Here is a 17,804-nt window from a genome sequence, read left to right as displayed (position 1 = left end):
GCTGCAGCTCCAATTCGACCACTGGCCTGGGAACTTCCATGTGCCATACCTGCAACCCTAAAAAGAAAAAAAAAAAAAATGGAGTTCCCATCTTGGCACAGTGGAAATGAATCCGGCTAAGAGTCACAAGGTTGTGGGTCCAATCCCTGGCCTCGCTCATTATGCTAAGGATCTGGCGTTGCTGTGAGCTGTAGTGTAGGTTCCATATGTGGCTCAGATCCCTATTGCTGTGGCTGTGGCCCAGGCCGGCAGCTGTAGCTCCGATTCGACCCCTAGCCTGGGAACCTCCATATGCCACAGGTGCGGCCCTAAAAAGACAAAAGACAAAAAAAAATTCCGAAAATAAATTTTAAAAATAAAGGAAATTTGATGTTTGAGGAAAAGTTCAGATGAGGAAGTGAGGCGGCTTTGAAGTTGAAGGGAGAGACAAGAGCCCGCTCGTGAAAGGCTGCGTGTGTTCAGCCACAAATTTGCACATGAGAAATCACTTTAACAGGAGGTGATGGACGCCAAGACTCCCAGAGGGAAAATCAGTCGTGGAGGTAAACGGTGAAGCTCTGGAAGAGACAAAAGGGCAGCATGCAAAGAGGGAGACCTGAAGAGGCCTCCAGGTTCTTGTAACATGGGTGTTTCAGAGGGAAGGAAAAATGTAAAATTCCTCTCGGAACTTGCTTCTGATTCGTGGTGAATGTTGAGCCTGTTAGAACAGAAAGCAGTGGAGGGGGATGTGCAGATGAAGCAGGGAGGCTGGAGGAGGCCAGTTTTCTCTGCGGGGTTTGGGAGACTTGTGGTCCACGCTGCGACCCTGCCCATCAGTTGGTGGGTGTGACTGTTCAGGAGAAGGATCTGGGCTGGGATTCGGGTGTGGGAGTCCTAAGCGTGACTCCAAGGATGAGTCACACAGGAGAGTAGGTAAGAGGATAGGAGAAAGGGGCTAAGAATAGAACAGGGGAGAAGACGGAAGAGGCAGGGAAAAGTGAGTCAAAGGGGGCGAAGGGTGATCAAGGGGGGAGAGAGCGTGAATAAGAAAGGGAGGACACACCCCAACATTTCAAGAGATGCGTGTTAGCACGATCACAAACCCACGGGCTGGCAGGTGGAGATGGTGTTTGAGTACCTCGGCAGCCACAAGTCTATTCTCCAAGTCTATGATTTTCTTTTCTGCGGAAATGTTCATTTGTGCTGTACATTCGATTCCAGATATGTGCTATCACATGGTATTCGTCTTTCTCTTTCTGACTTATTTCACTTCGTATGAGAGTCTCTAGTTCCATCCATGTTGCTGCAAATGGCATTATTTTGTTCTTTTTTATGGCTGAATAGTATTCCATTGTGTATGTATACCACATCTTCCTAATCCAATCATCTGTCAATGGACATTTGGGTTGTTTCCATGTCTTGGCTGTTGTGAATAGTGCTGCAATGAACAGGTGGGTGCATGGGTCTTTTTCAAGGAAAGTTTGAGAGAAGGCCAATTTTGACACACATATTCCTCAGTAAACCTAGGAATAAGGTCTATAATTCCCCAATCATCAAATGAAAAACAGTGAAGTGTGCTACAAGGGAGTTTCCTCTCCTAAGGCCACACAGCTAGTAAATTATGAGGTCGAATCACAGTCTCGTCGTTGCGGGGCTGGCTCTGTCATCCCAAAGCAAACCCAAGTCCGCAGGAAGCCATTCCAAGGCAGCCAGAACACCTTTGGATTTTCCACTCACCTGGATTTTCTCAATACTGGCCACTCTCCCCATCTGAAGAGCAAGTGGGGAATGGCTGTATCCTCTGGCTGATCTACTAGAATTTCTGAAGCTGAGACTCATTAGCTGGGACAAAAAGCACCTTAGTCAGGTGTTCTCCAGAGGCTGGGAAACTTGGGCTGCAGTGTGGAGACCCCCAGAGAAGATCCAGCATCTCTGGGCCTTAGTGAGGTGGGGGGTCTCCAAAGGCCCTAATGGCAGCCTCCTGAGGTGGGGGTGGCCCCCTGTGGGGAAGCCCCTGCCACTCCATTCTCTGAGGGAGGTTGAGTCTGACGTTCTGAGTCACACACTGCATGGCTGTGAGCATAACTGACGCCATCTTGGGCCCTTGGAGTTCCTCCTGTCTTTTTACTGACCCAACCAAGGACTGTACTGGGTGATGAATCAGTACCCTGTCATCACGGGCTTTGCGGTTCATAGATACTGTTTAATAATCATTAGGAGCGGGTAGCCTCTATGCTCTGTTAGCCCCCAAACAATGATGAATACCTTCACTGACATATATTCCCAGTTCCCATTTATAAAACTTAACTTAGGCGTGTACATTCCGAGCACCTCCTCAAATACCTAGGTTAACTATGAATTGTCCCAATTTTATGGCTGGTGCAGAGTATAGCTGCAAATGCTTCCAGATCATTGTCAACCTCATCCCACCCTCTGAGTAAGTTACCCATCATTAGTTGACTACATGGAGCTGCCTGCTCCATTTTTCAGTCTCAAGATGCCCTCTCAGCTTATTCCATTTTTTTTTTTTCTTCTTACATCCACACCCGTGGCCTATGGAAGTTCCCAGGCTAGGGGTCGAATAGGAGCTACAGCTGCTGGCCTACGCCACAGCCACCAGAAGGCCAGGTCCATGCCACATCTGCAACGTATACTGCAGCTCATGGCACTGCCAGCTCCTTAACCCACTGAGCAAGGCCAGGGATCAAACCCACATCCTCATGGATACTAGTCAGATTATCAGCACGCGGAGCCACAGTGGGAACTCCTGTATCCTTTTTTTAGATTCCGCATATAAGTAATATCTTATGATGCTTATCTTTCATTGTCTAACTTCACTTCATATAATGGGCTCTTTTATAAAGTAATGAAAATTTTCTATAGAACAAATGAACTTATCTTCCATCTCACTCCTGTTTATGTCAATACCTGCCTCTCTAATTCCTGAGGCGAGTTTGTCTAACTTCACTTCATATAATGGGCTCTTTTATAAAGTAATGAAAATTTTCTATAGAACAAATGAACTTATCTTCCATCTCACTCCTGTTTATGTCAATACCTGCCTCTCTAATTCCTGAGGCGAGGAGGAAGATCGGGAGAAGAAAAGGGCTGAGCAGTGATATTTGGAAAGACCCTGATCTGTGACAGCTCTAGTTGATGCCAACATTCTGATTTCCTCTTAGAAAAAATGTGTGCAAATATTACAGTTTGCTTCTGTTGGCTTTGTTAATGTGCTCACTGAGACTGCTTGGGATCTGGAGGCTGAGCTTCTCCTACCGTGTACGCATGGATACACATGAGCGCACACACACCCCAGGGCATTGATGCAGTCAACACTCTCTCTTATCCCTCAGCCCTCCTATCCCAATTAAGGCCACCACCACATTCAAGGCTCCCAGACCTGGACCCCCCAGGCAGGCAGCCAGTTGTCACATCCTGTCCCTACATTAATTCAATGCATCTCTCTTCTTCACCTACTGGCCACATGAGGTACCAGATAAATCTTAAATATCAAATCACACAGGAGTTAATGGGGGAGCCCTCGCTTTAGCTCACTCCCATCCTCTATGTCTGGAGATCAGAATGCATCTTACCTGGAAGCCAAGAATGCAGCTGCCTGCATCTTACCTGGAAGCCAAGGATGGATGAAGTGGCTGGAAAGGTCCCCTTCTCATGCCTATAATGTCCCACTCCACTGATTTTCTCCTCCATTATCCATCAAAGAGATTAATGCCCTGAACCCAGACACCCAAAATACCCCCATGTCAAAAGTTCCCTGACACCCCCTTTCCCAAGCTGATCTTCATTTTTTTGCCTATGGAGGTTCCCAGCATAGGGGTCAAATGAGAGCTGCAGCTGCTGGCCTACACCACAGCCACAGCACTTCAGGATCCAAGCTGCGTCTGCGACCTACACCCACAGCGCACAGCAATGCCGGATCCTGAACCCACTGAGTGGGGCCAGGGATGGAGCCCACGTCCTCATGGCTACTAGGCACGTTTGTCACCACTGAGCCACAACAGGAACGCCTCCACACTGATCCTCAGAGCAGCTGTGAGGTGAAGACCGCAGGACCCCCTGGGGCAGCTGAGGGCCAACGCCAAGCAAGTGGAGACTCACAGACGGTATCAGGTGCCTATAGGGATAGGCTCTGCCCCTCAGTCCCTTGATGGGCTCTGGGTTCTCCTCGGCCCTGATCTGTTAAACTTTTAGCATCAGCCTGAACCAAACCCCCCCAGAAAGATGAGCCCCCTGCAAAGTTCGACACATCCCACACCTCTCCATAGAAAGGAACTGTCCAGGAATGCTCTGGCACTTGTTATCTCACTTACTCTGCACTACCATCCTGCACAGAGGAACTGTAGCTCCTCGATGACACTTGAAGGGAGAACCAGGTTCTAAATTCACTAAACTTGGAGAACCTCTTGGAAACATGGGGGCCCGCCAGTTGGGCCTGAAGATAGAGTTTGACAGGGTCCTGTGTGGGGCTGGGGAGCGCTGCCTGGGGGTAGATAATTTCAAGAATAGGGGCCACCTCTGGAGAAGCCATACCTCCAATGTCTGCAGAGCCAACCCCTCAAGAGAAAGGAGCCATGAACTCAGGCCCCCAGAATCCTGAGTGTGGCCTCCCGAGGAAAAGGCTCACTCAGCCTGGGGAAGGCTTCAAGCTTCAAGCTCCGAGCCCCGCAGGGATGGAGGCAAGAGGCAGAAGTGATCTCTTAAGCCCCCAGCCTCCGCGTGGAGAGATGCCAGTACTCCAGTTCTACCAGGATCCTTAACAGACACATTCCAGAATCGCCCCCAACGAAATCTGCTCTGCCTCCGGTCCCTGCCAAACCCAGAGATGTGACCCCGGAGGGCGGGTGGGGCAGAGAAGGAGGGAGGGAGGAAAGAGATGGCTGGCAAGCAGGAGGGAAAGGACCTCCTTGTAAGGATGCCAGGCATCAGCCAGCCCCAGCTAGCCCTTGTTGACTTAGCAGGTGACAGTCTGCCGAAGACGGGGTGGAGGATGCGGCTGTCCCACCCCTCCAAGCTTGATTCCCATTGGCCCATGATACCCTTAAAAGAGCCCAGCTATCTCAGCACCATCATTCTCGGACCCTAGGAGGACCCTGTGGTTACACTCACTGCTCGTTCCAAGACATGAGATTCACAGCTCTCCTCTTCCTGGCAGCTCTGGCTGGGACTCTGGTCTGTGCCCGTGAGTATGGCCCTTCCTCTACACCCCACCAGAGCCCACGTGGTCCAGGGCAGCCTTCACTCCTGTCTTCCTGCCTCTCTTCCTCTCCCGGTGCTTCCCTCACTCCACCTGCCTCTGCAAGTGGCTCCCGACCCCGGTCCCGCACAGGTGGGGGAGTCAGGAAGCCCCCAGCCCTGCCTGCTCTCCTGGCCCATCGCCTCACTCACCATCCTCTACCCGCTATACTCCAGCCACACTGGCTATGTGGCAGGGCCTCTGGGCCACCACATACACCTGGGCAGGTTGTCCTGTGCACAGGGGTGCCAGGCCAGGGATAGTGGGAGCTGAAATCTAGCCCACGCTCTACTTGCCAGGCAGTGCGTCCTGCTCCTGACCTTGTCTCTCAGGATGGCTTTTCCAACCTCACCAAAGCACTACTTAGACTACTCAGGCCAGGAAAACCCTGTTGTTCCTCCAGCATCGAACATCAGGACCTTTCTTCTTGCTCTTAACCCCCTGCCTGGAATGATTTTCCTCCTCCAGTCCTTTCTGAGCCAACTCAGACTATAGCACTATAGCTTGGCCAAGGCCTTTTTTTTTTTTTTTTTTTTTTTTTTTGTCTTTTTAGGGCTGCACCCACGGCCTGTAGAAGGTCCGAGGCTAGGGGTCAAATTGGAGCTGCAGCAGCCAGCCTATGCCACAGCCACAGCAAAGCCAGATCCTTCACCCACTGAGCAAGGCCAGGGATCGAACTTTCATCCTCATGGATACTAGCTGGGTTTGTACTGCTGAGCCACAGTGGGAACTCCTCAATGATTTTTTTTAATGCGTCAAACCTCAGTTGAGATCTCTGTTCCTCAAAGGAGCCTTCCATGAACAAGTGGAATGAATTAGACCCCGGCTGCCCTTATCACCCCCTGCTGTGCCTGCCCCTCTAGCAATGAGTAACTATGGAATAGGCTATATATATATATCTGTCAGGCAGTCTGCCTGCCCCCTTCAGCACTGAACCCCCATCAGTTAGCAGAGGGCATTGATAAAAATTGTGCTGAAAGGCCAAGAGAATGGGGGTTCAACCCCAGAAATCACAGGGCACAACCCCTTGGCCTCTGCACTGTCCTTCTCCACAAAGGACCCTGACCCCCCGGCCTCGGCCGGCTACTCGACAGGGATCTCGGGGACCTCATAAGCCAGAAGCAAGTCAGGAGGAGGGCAGTTTTCAGAGGAAAATTACACTTTTCCAGGGAGCACCTGCTTCAAGAAACTGCAAGTGGGGAGTTCCCGCTGTGGATCAGTGGGTTAAGGACCCTACATGGTTTCTCTGAGGATATGAGTTCAATCCCTGGCCTCAATCAGTGAGTTAAGGATCCGGCGTCGCCATGAGCTACGCTAGGTTGAAGATGCGGCTTGGATCCCACCTTGCTGTAGCTGTGATGTAGGCTGGAGGCTGAAGCTCTGATTCGACCCTGGCCCTGGAACTTCCATATGCGGCAGGTGCAGTCGTAAAAAGAAAAAGAAAGAAACTGCAGGAAGAGTTATATATCAGAAAAACAGCCAGGTGGACCTAGCAATGTGGCAGGAGGCCGTGTCCAGCCTACAGAGAAATGTGTCCGCCTGCATCCACGGGCATCCTGAGAGATGGGGCCTGGGAATGGGAGGGAGAGTGGCTCCAGGGGCAGCTCCGGGGGCAGGTTCAGCCCTCACCAAACTCACTCACCGTCAAACCTTTCCTCTGTTACAGAAGATGCTACCTCTGCTCCTGCCCAGGACCCTGTGACCTGTGAGTCCTTCCCTCCCTCCCGTTCCTGCCGTGGGAGGAGGGTTTAACCTCCGGGGCTGTCAGTGGAGAGGAATCCAGGGGGAGGGGCTTTGGGTCCTGCACTTGCTGGTCGTGGGAGAAGCGTGGATTGGTGGGGACAAGGCTAAGGACAAGGCTCAGGCTAAGGCGACCCAGGCGGGCAAGGTCAGTGGGAAGTATGGAGGTAAGATGTGTTGTGAATAAAAAAGAGAAAAAAATGAGGTTAAATGACAAGGGAAATAGCCCACATGGTATTCATACGCTCACTCAGCAACCCCTCCCCTCACTCCCACTCCTTCGTAAGGCACCTGCTATTCGGTCTCATGGCTCACTTCCAGCCCCGGGGGCCACGCTTCTCCTTCCCAAACCATCCACGTCAGCTCTCCTGGACGTGCCTGCACTCGGAGCAACTGTCCCATCCATGCTCTCGCTGACTCCCTCCCAGCCCCCCAGGAAGGCCCCTTAGAACCTCCTCCCGGCCAAAATCCTGCCTTCAAGACCCAGCTGCTCTCTGACAGGCTCCCCAGTTCTCCCCAGACCCCCACCCAAAGCTCTCCCCAACCCTGCCCACCTTCCAAGAGGCACTGCTTCGTCGTCTGACCTGAGTGCTCCCGTAGATCACCATCAACCCGGAGGGTCACACATTGGAAATATATTTCCATAGACTCGAAAGTCCAGGATCAGGGCACCCGTATGGTCGATTCTGGCGAAGACCCTCTTACAGTTTGCAGCCTGCTGACTTCTCTTTGCAGCCGCGCATGGCAGACGAGATCTCGGGGGTCTCTTTTACAAGGGCGCTGATCCCGCTCATGAGAACCCCACCTGCATAACTTCTTACCTCATAGACCCCCCACCTTCTACATCATCACACTGGGTTTAGGATTTTAACATGAATCTGAGGGAAATACAAACATTCAGTCCATAACAGGCCATGGTGTGATTTCCCTTAACAGAGCAGCATTTATGCCCTATCGCTTCTATATCCTGGCACCCAGCATGTATTAGCTACCCTGGGGCTCTGCCACCCATTCCAAAGGGGGACAAAAAAGAAGACCCACTTTGATTTTGCTAAAAATCAATAAATTGGTTTGTAGCGAAAGCTGAAGGGGAAACCGCATCTCCAGCCCCAAACAGCAACCAAATAGCCCAGGAATCATCACCTGCAGATGAGGAGAAATTCATCTCAGGACTCAACCCCCTGAGTAAGTTTCAGTCTCTACCCCAGAGAACGACCAGAGAAGCCTCTGGCAGCGGGCCTGTAGGACGCCTCCACTCCTGGGAACAAGCCCAGGGAGAAGGAAACGTGTTCATTCACCAGAACACAAAGGCACAAAGGGGGGTGCACACGGCACAGAGCTTCTGCAGGAGTAGAAGTTGCTGCTGCACCAGAGGTGGTTCCTTTCCTGATCCAGCCACCTTCCCACGAGAGAAGCTGGGCCCCTGGGGCAAAACGTCTCCCCTTTAGGAATTTGTCCAAGGATAATATCTGGTGGGGGTAGGGGCAGGGGGAAAATCAGGAATCCTCTTTCAATGATATGACGTTTCCACTGATGTGATTCATCTGCTCCAAAATTAGACCTCGGGTTCGGAAAAGGTTTCGAGGTAGTCCATGGAATAAGGAAAAAAATAAGTGAAAAAGTTGGAGGTGGAAAAAAAATCATCAAAGGTGAGTTCATTCCAAGGCAAAGGCTGGTGGCAAAGGGAATACATAGCATCCATTGTCCAGGGTTGGGAGGCGAACCAGACTACCACCTGCACCCACTCCTGGGTCCTGGAGGCCTGGCACTGTCACAGCCCCGCCCCCATTGAAGCAGCCCTCAGGGTGTGCCTGCACATGTCCCCAGTTTCTCATCCGCATTCACACAGCCATGGTTGCCTGATCCCAGATACCCCTGGAGTCGGACCCCCAGCCTTCCCCCTACCCAGCCGGCTTCTCTCCCTCTCGCCCCTGCCCAGGCGTGGGGAGAGGGCAGGTCCTTCGGCCTCAGATGAATCCAGCCTCTGATTCCCGTGTCAGGCCCTCTGAGGGCTCAGCGAGGCTGGGAAGCAGAAGATGGAGTGAAGGAGGATGGGGAGGGTGGGGCTGGTGTCCTGTTGCTCCGAACCTCGTTCTCATCTCCGCTTTCTTCTAGATGGAGCACTAGGCCTCCGGGAAAAACTTTTTCTAACAAAATTTCTGCGCTGAGAAGCTGAAAAGAATGAGGTCTCTGGACTTCATGCCTTTGCTTGGAGCTTGTTGCAATTAAACTGAAAGCATCCAACTTGTTGCGTACCTGTGCTCTGTCGGGTGGGCCCTGGAGGAGCAGGGGGAGGAAAGCCCTCCCTGACCCACGCTTTCAGCCCATCACAGCCGGCCTTGAGGACACAGGCTCTCACAAGCCCTTTGATGCTCACTGAGCCACAGCCACACAACGGGGCCTCCTTCGGGTCCAAAGGCAGTTCCAGTCATGGTCTGCCTTCTTACTCTTCACACTCATGGCTGCTGGTGACATTTGAGCATTTCCGAAAACTCAATCAACCTCCAGAGAAGCAGGATTTATCATCCTGAAAAACAGTCAAAGTGGGAGCCCTTGCTGTTAAAAAGCCACTTTCTCAGGCCTGTCATTGAAAACGCACCTCCCGGCCCACCATTCATCCTTCGTACCCTGGGCGAAGTGAATGGCAACAGCCAGTTAGATCAGATCAGTAACATAACGAGCTGCAGCAATGGCTGGCACTTGACTGAAAAGGTCCGTTGAATCCGTTGCCATCACCCACATGCTTAGCCTGTATCGCCTGCTTCCCTCCGCCGCCGACCAGGGCTGTGCTTTGCACATAGATGGACGGGGAAGGACATTCATGACCACAGAGGAAGAGAGAACCAGCAGCTGTCCCAGCAGCCCACTCCGTAAGCCCACCCTCAGCATGTCCGTGCTCTAACACCCTGGAGTCATTGATTGATTCTAGACGGTCCTTCCTCCCACCCCATCAGATGCCCTGCCTTCTATCCTGGGTGCAGGGTGGGAGGCATTCAACCTAGACCCTGTTGTAAAGGAATAAAGCAATACATCCTCCTACTCATGCCTCCCACCTCCACCACACCACCTCCACTCCTGAGAACACTGCCAGGGAAACAGTGGGAGAGACTTGGGCGCAGGCCCCCTCAGAGCACCCATTATGATCAACACTGGGTACACAGGGCATTTCACACTCTAGTAGCCTACCACCCTGCTCATGGGTTGAATTGCACGCCCCCCCAACCCCACCCAAAAACTTTATTGAAATCCTAACCCCTGGTACCTCAGAAGGTGGCTTTCTTTGGAAATCAGGTCATGGCAGATGCAATCAATTGAGGTCATACAGGAGCAGGGTGACCACCCCCCCAAAACCAATATGACTGCTGTCCTTATAAGAACAGAGAAATGTGGACACAGGGACACAGAGAGGAAAGGCATACAAGGGCAGATGGCCATGTGACAATGAGGCAGAGACTAGAGTGATGCATTTGAAGGCAAGGAAAGGCCAAGGATGGCTGGCAAACACCGGAAACCAGAGGAGGTGATGAGAACAGAGTCTCCTCTACAGGTTTCCAAAGAAACATGGCCCTGATGACACCTTGATTTTGAACTTCTAACCCCCAGGACTATGAGACAATAAATTTATGTTGCTTTAAGTCATCTAGTTTATGGTACCTTTTATGGCAGCCCTAGGAAACTAACACACATGCCGATTTCCAGATTCAGCCTCTCATCAGGTTACTGGCTTCATCTTCTACCTGGAAGTTCAGACTCTTGGACCACCACCACCCATTTCTCCCACCTCCCAGTCCCTGGCCGCCACCAATCTCCTCTCTGTTTTGTTCAGTTTCTTTTTAGATTCCCCATATAAGTGAGATCGTGTAGTATTTGTCTTTCTCCGTCTGACTTATTTCACTTAGCATAATGCCCTCAAGGTCCATCCAAGCGGATGCAAATGGCAGGTTTTCCTTCTTTCTCATGGCTGTATAATACTCCATCATATTTATAAAGTCTTAAGTTTTTAGCACACAGATTTTTCTCCTCCTTCGTAAAATTTATCCCTAAGCATTTTATTCTGTTTGATGCTATTGTGAATGGGGTTTGTTTTGCTAATTTCTCTTTCCTATAATTTATTCTAAAAGAAATTTTTTAAGCTAAGTTTTTAAAACCCCTTCACACATGTTAAGCTGGCATCTGGAACTTTTTATTCAGGGTTTAAATCATTGCAAAGGACATACATTAATATCTGACACGTAATCTAATGGCTCACCGTCTCACTGCTGCCAGATCTTTGGTTCAAATGTCACTCTCAGAGAGACCTCTCCTGCCGAGCCTGTCTAAAATCACAACTTTCTCCAACATATTCTCTACTTTATTTTTGTCCTTATCATTTCTTTTTTCCTTAGCTTTTTGAGGTGTAGTTAAGATGTTTTTTAAAAGTTGCACATATTTCATATACACATTTCGGTGAGTTTGGACATATGCACGCACCCATGATAACATTACACCACAATTAAGGTAAAAACATACCCATCACCTCTGAAAGATTTCTTATGTCTCCTTTCCGTGTGTGTGTGTGTGTGTGTGTGTGTGTGTGTTAAGGACACAGCATCTTAGCATGAGATCTACCCTCTTAAGTTTCAGGTGCCAACAACACATTGTTAACACTTGGCATTATTTTGTAGAGCAGATCTCTAGAATGTATGTATCTCATTGCATTTCTCACTATATACCTTATAATATACTTATTTGTCTGTTTTCTTCATGAGAACTAAAGCACCATAAGCGTGAAGATTTCTGTTCTTTTCACTGCTGCATCCACAAAGCTTAAGACGATGCTTAGAACATACAGGCATAACATACTCCATAAATATGAGTGGAATATTCAAAGAATTCACCACTTTTGCCCACCTCTCCATTCTCATCCTGTGAAATGAATGTTCCCATCCTCTTTTTTTGTGCTTGTTTCAGCCTATCACTAACCAATGTTGTGCTGGACCACCCCTTGTGGTTCTTAGGATGATTGTAAGATGCCCTTCAGCAATAACAATCAGGAAACTTTGGCAGGGGTGGGGGCGATTTATTATTTACAGGATCTGGAAATTACATGGCACACCTGGGACCAGAGAGTGCATTCACGTTGCAGGGGTGGGAGTGGAATTGGGGGAGGGAATGGAGGGATGAAGACCTGTGGTTCCTCTTTTACTGGGGCTAAGAGTGCAGGCCTAAGGGTTTTTTGTTGTTGTTGTTGTCATTTTTCACTACTCAAATGAATTTATCACATCTGTAGTTGTATAATGATCATCACAATCTGATTTCACAGGATTTCCATCCCACAACCCCAGTGCATCCCCCCACCCCCCAAACTGTCTCCTCAGGAGACCAAAAGTTTTTCAACGTCTGAGTCAGCATCTATTCTGCAAAGAAGCTCCGTCTGTCCTTTTTTCAGATTCCACATGGCAGTGAAAGCATTTGATGTCGGTGTCCCATTGTATGGCTGACTTCACTTAGCATGATAATTTCTAGGTCCATCCATGTTGCTAAAAATGCCGGTATTTCGTTCCCTTTAACGGCTGAGTAATATTCCATTGTGTATATGTACCACATCTTCTTGATCCACTCCTCTATCGATGGACATTTAGGTTGTTTCCATGTCTCGGCTATTGCAAATAGTGCTGCAGTGAACATCGGAGTACACGTGTCTTTGCGAGTCGTTGTTTTCTCTGGAAGGCCTAAGGTTTTGAGGGCTTACTCATTATTGGTGAATTTAAAACCTAAGAGGAGGAATTTAAAGCACGGGAAGAGAAAAAACAAGTGACCCAAAAGGTCAGCTATCAAAATCAGCCAAGATCTCTAGAACAAAGTAGCCTCTCTGGGGGAGGTGGCCTGGTTCTTCATCTAGTTCTGGGGCTGGCAATTGAATTTATTCAAGATAACCGTCTTTGGGAGTTCCCTTTGTGGCTCAGTGGTTAATGAACCCAACTAGGATCCATGAGGATGCAGGTTGGATCCCCAGCCTCACTCAGTGTGTTAACGATCTGGCTTTGCTGTGAACTGTGGTGTAGGTTCCAGACACAGCTCGGATCCCGCACTGCTGTGGCTGAGGCTGTGGCAGTAGCTGGCAGCTGTAGCTCTGATTCAACCCCTAGTCTGGGACTTTCCATATGACAGGGGTGTGGTCCTAAAAAGCAAAATAAATAAATAAATAAATAAAATATCTTTGAAGTAGACACACAGCAAGCCACATGCCAAGACACCAAGAGGTTTGCAGCAAAGAAAGAATGTATTCACAAGGCAGCTAAGTGTGGAAAATAGATCTCAAATCTGCCTCCCCAATGGCAAGAGGCTTGGAATATCTATGCGCCAGAGGAGCAGGGTGGTCTGAGGTGGGGAGAAAAGTGACTGGAGGTCCGGAAAAGCAAGGCAATCAATTTCTGCACAGGTATGTCTGAGTTGCATGCTTCTTCATGGGATGCATGTTAAGAAAATGGCTTTTTTGGAGGAGTTTCCATCGTGGCACAGTGGTTAATGAATCCGACTAGGAACCATGAGGTTGCAGGTTCAGTCCCTGGCCTCACTCAGTGGGTTAAGGATCCGGCGTTGCCATGAGCTGTGGTGTAGGTTGCAGATGCATCTCAGATCCCGTGTTGCTGTGGCTGTGGTGGAGGCTGGTGGCTACGGCTCCTATTCGACCCCTAGCCTGGGAACCTCTGTATGCCCCGGGAAGTAGCCCTAGAAAATGACAAAAAAAAAAAAGGCTTTTTTATCATGATCTGAAGGTGGAGTTTTTGGCCCTTTGACATCAAAATGTCATTGATGTCACACTTGCAAAGACTCGGTTTAAAGTGGTGGTCCCCACCTGTCTTAGCCAGCTCAAACTGGACAAGAGCTGACTCCATGTTCCTGAAAAAACAACTTAAGCAGCCACTACTGTAGCAACTCATATGTCAGAAGTATCATCTACAGGGGGTGGTTAAGTCATCTTGTGATATATAACCTAGGCTGCATGAAATTTAAAGGGTATGAAACTTGCCAAAATAACTAAAGCGAGTTTAGTCAGTGAAGGCAGGTTACAGGATATTACTTATAAAGCAAGTTTTGGTTAAGGCCTCCTAACAGATGACTGCCTTCAGTTTCACTTGCATTATAGTAAAAAAGAGAAAATCCCACTGTCAGTCTCACTACATATCTCTATTTTCAGGGCATATTTTTTGCATGTATGTTACCTCTTCATCAGATAGGTAACCTTTGGAGGTAGGTCTATGTGAGAATCGTCTCAATATTCCTAATACATGACGGGTAACAGATGCCTAACAAGTGGTCCATATTTTTTTTGTTTATTTTCTTTCTTTTTATTTATTTTTTTTATTTTTAGGGCCACACCCAGGGCATATGGAAGTTCCCAGGCTAGGGGTTGAATCAGAGCTGTAGCTGCTGGTCTACACAACAGCCACAGCAACACGGGATCCAAGGTGCATCTGTGACCTACACCACAGCTCACAGAAATACCATATCCTTAACACACTGAGTAGGGCCTGGAATCAAACCTGCATTCTCATGGATACAGTTGGGTTCATTACCACTGAGCCACAAAAGGAACTCCTCATTTTGTTTCTTTTTAGGACCTCACCTGCAGCATATGGAAGTTCCCAGGCTAGGGGTCAAATCAGAGCTACAGCTGCCAGCCACAGGCACAGCCACAGCAATGCCAAATCCAAGCCACATCCATGAGCTTTGCCAAAGCTTGCAGCAATGCCGTATCCTTAACCCACTGAGTGAGGCCAGGGATTGAACCCACATTTTCATGGATACTAGTTGGGTTCTTAGTCCACTGAGCCACAATGGGAACTCCACCAGTGGTCCATATTGAAAGAAGGAGCGTCCTGTAGCTCAGGCTCATACCTGCAAACAGCACTTCTCCATTCTCTCCATTCTCAGGTGCCATGAGAGCTGCCATTCAGCACCCCAACACATCCCCCACCCCACATCGAAATATCTGAGCCTTTAGAAGCACAGTGATCACGACAAAGCCTGATGCAGGGGGAAAGTTTTCCCAGATAGTTTCAGAGGACACCCCAGCTGAGATACAGTTTTTTTCAACCCTGAAGACAGTGGCAGCAGTCCAAAAGACCTAGACAGATGGCAGTCCACCCTTCCTACAGACAAGCTCCACAATCCTGGATTCAACCGGCCACAAATTGAAAATGTGCCCCCCCAAATTACAGAAAGTTCCAAAAAGTACAACTTGATTCTTGCCCTGCCCAGGCAACTATTTACATAGTATTTACATTGTATATACAACTATTTACATATCATTTACATTGTATTAGGTATTGCAAGTAATCCAGAGATGATTGAGCAGGACTATATGCAAACCCTACACGATCTCATACAGAGGATTCAAGAATCTGAGTATGGGGCGGGGGGAGGCCCTGGAAGTAATGCCCTGCAGATACCTAGGGAGGACCGCACAAGAAAAAAGGAGCTGACAGCTCCCCCTGGTGGTGTGGGTCCGTCCACTCAAACACGTTTCTTTGGAGGGGGCGGGCAGTGCAGTGCACAGAGTGGTCTGTGGGACAGACCTCTCCAAGTGCACACAAACACATCTGTATCCAGATGCAGGGCTAAGCACAACTTTCTACCCCCTTTCCCCCTCTAAATTTCATGAAATGACCCCAAATAATTGTTTAATTAAAAATAGGTTTATTTCTGAGTTTGCCATCACTTAACCTGTTTTCTAAGGTTATGGAAGTTTGATGTTCAGACATGGATGCGGGAGAAAAAACACTCAAAACACATTTCCAAATGTAATGAGCAGAGGTAAAGATATGCCCACCAAGGTCTTATCTCTGAAACCAACTGACTTGATTACAGCACAAAAAATACCTACAGATGTGTAAATCTTATTTTGGATGAAAATAGAAAGCACTTACAACCCCAAATAACACTTACTATGGCTCACTTCTGCCAAGTCCAGTGAAATTGGAGCCAAACTGAGGGAAGATGCTGACACAGTGTGCTGTCATGCCAGATGATGGGCAGAGCTGGCAAAGGACAACTTCTCTGAAGACTATGATTTATTCAGAGGAGCAAAATCAAGGACAACTTAACGTGTAACTAGACCCACCCTATGTATAATGACTGCTCCTGAAAAAAAAAGAACTGAACACTTAAAAAAGAAAAACAAAATTGAAAACAGGGTTTCTTAAAAATAAAAAAATAAAATAAAAAGACTTGAATCTGGCTGGGAAGAGGGGAAAACACGGAGTTATTTAAGGCGTATAGAGTTTCCGTTTTGCAAGATGAGAAAGTTCTGGATATGGGTTGCGCAACACCATGAATATACTTAGCACTATTGGACTGTACACTTAAAAAGATTTAGGGTGTTCCCTGGTGGCCTAGGGGTTAAGGATTCACGTTGTCACTGCTATGGCTCAGGTTCGATTTCTCACCACAGGATATTCCACAAGCCACAAACATGGCAAAAAAAAAAAAAAAAAGATTTAGATGGTTCTTGACTGAAAAAAATGCACGATCTAAAAGTTGAGGATTATGTTTTATTCAGCAGACTTGCTGAGAACTTAAACCTGGAAGTCAGCTCTTCAGATAGCTCTGAGCAACTGCTGCAAAGAGGTAAGGGAGGAGCCAGGATATAAAGGAGTTTTTGCAAGGAGAAGAAAATGGATAGTCATAACATCAAAAGATTACTGTTAATGAAAGAAGACCAGACATCTCAAGTTAATGAACTTAGTACTTTTCTATGCATGGGAAGATGCAAGAGTCACTGAAATCATTCCTTTGATATACACCTTAACCATCTAGGGCCAGTATCCTCTTCTTGCCCATCCTGGATCCCCTCAGGGTGCATTGCTGAGGGCAGCTGCAGTGGCTGATGGCTTGGTGGCAGGCAGCCCGACTGTTTCCATCCTAAGTTCCCTCCTCAGGTCTCAGCATCAGGGGTAGCTGTAGGGGTTGATGGCTCAATGGCCACTACATACTTTGTTTGCTGATATGGCAGGTGGCATTCTTTGTCCACATGATAAATTCTATAGGATCTGTATTTTACACAATTAAAAATTAAAAACTTGAATCTACAGATTAAAAGGAAAACTGATTTAAAACAACCAACGCTGAGACTGGCCTAATGAAGATCCTTATCTTCCAAGATAAAGAATCACTGGGCATTTACATGTATATATATGTATGTATGTATTCAGGCTGGCTCCAGACTTCAGCAACAAAAGACAGTGGAGAAATTCCTATATAGTCCTCCAGGAGAAGATAAGTGAGATCCAAGCATTTTGTTCTTAATCAAACTATTTTATCAGGCTAAAGGCAACAGACAGCATGCAAGAATTCAGGGAATTTCATTCCAACGAACTCTTTCAAAAAAAAAAAAAAAAAGGATTAGGCAATAAACTCTAGCCAACCAAGAGAGACATGAAGAAAACTAGGTGAAAGGATTATCTGTGAGTGTTAAGTCCACTTTAATACAAGACAAAAAGCTAAAAATGCTGTGGGAATTATGGTTACAGAGCAGAAGGTAAGTGTTATAAACTACGAAAATGTAAACAAAGATCAGAATAGGAATAGTTGAGATAGAAAAGAGTGGAGTTAATATAAGTAGGCACACATATAATCTTTATAGTTGGAATATTAAAAACTATTTTAACCTGCTAAATCAAGTAATAAAGATATAGAGGAAATCACTTAAAATTAATAATACTATGATCATGAAAATCAGCCAGTGAAAGGAGTTCCCACTGTGGCTCAGTGGTAATGAACCCAACTAGAATCCATGAGGACGCAGGTTCGATCCCTGGCCTCTCTTAGTGGGTTAAGGATCTGGCAT

The 17,804-nt window shown here is 47.9% G+C and overlaps 1 long non-coding RNA gene across 1 annotated transcript; it reads left to right on the top strand.

Annotated features, from left to right (window-relative positions):
- Positions 1 to 5,095: 5,095 nt before the first annotated feature.
- On the top strand, positions 5,096 to 8,155 carry LOC146403202 (uncharacterized). Its single transcript, XR_014804653.1, has 3 exons — positions 5,096 to 5,179; positions 6,900 to 6,938; positions 8,051 to 8,155. It is a non-coding gene; the product is annotated as an uncharacterized LOC146403202 (long non-coding RNA).
- Positions 8,156 to 17,804: the final 9,649 nt, after the last annotated feature.

This window comes from Sus scrofa, chromosome 5 (genome assembly GCF_054392235.1).
Source record: "Sus scrofa isolate SSC_HxYL_T2T_F1_AM1 chromosome 5, Sscrofa_HxYL_maternal_Yorkshire_Landrace_v2.0, whole genome shotgun sequence".
Lineage (NCBI taxonomy): Eukaryota > Metazoa > Chordata > Mammalia > Artiodactyla > Suidae > Sus > Sus scrofa.
This window is presented reverse-complemented; position numbering and strand designations above follow the sequence as displayed.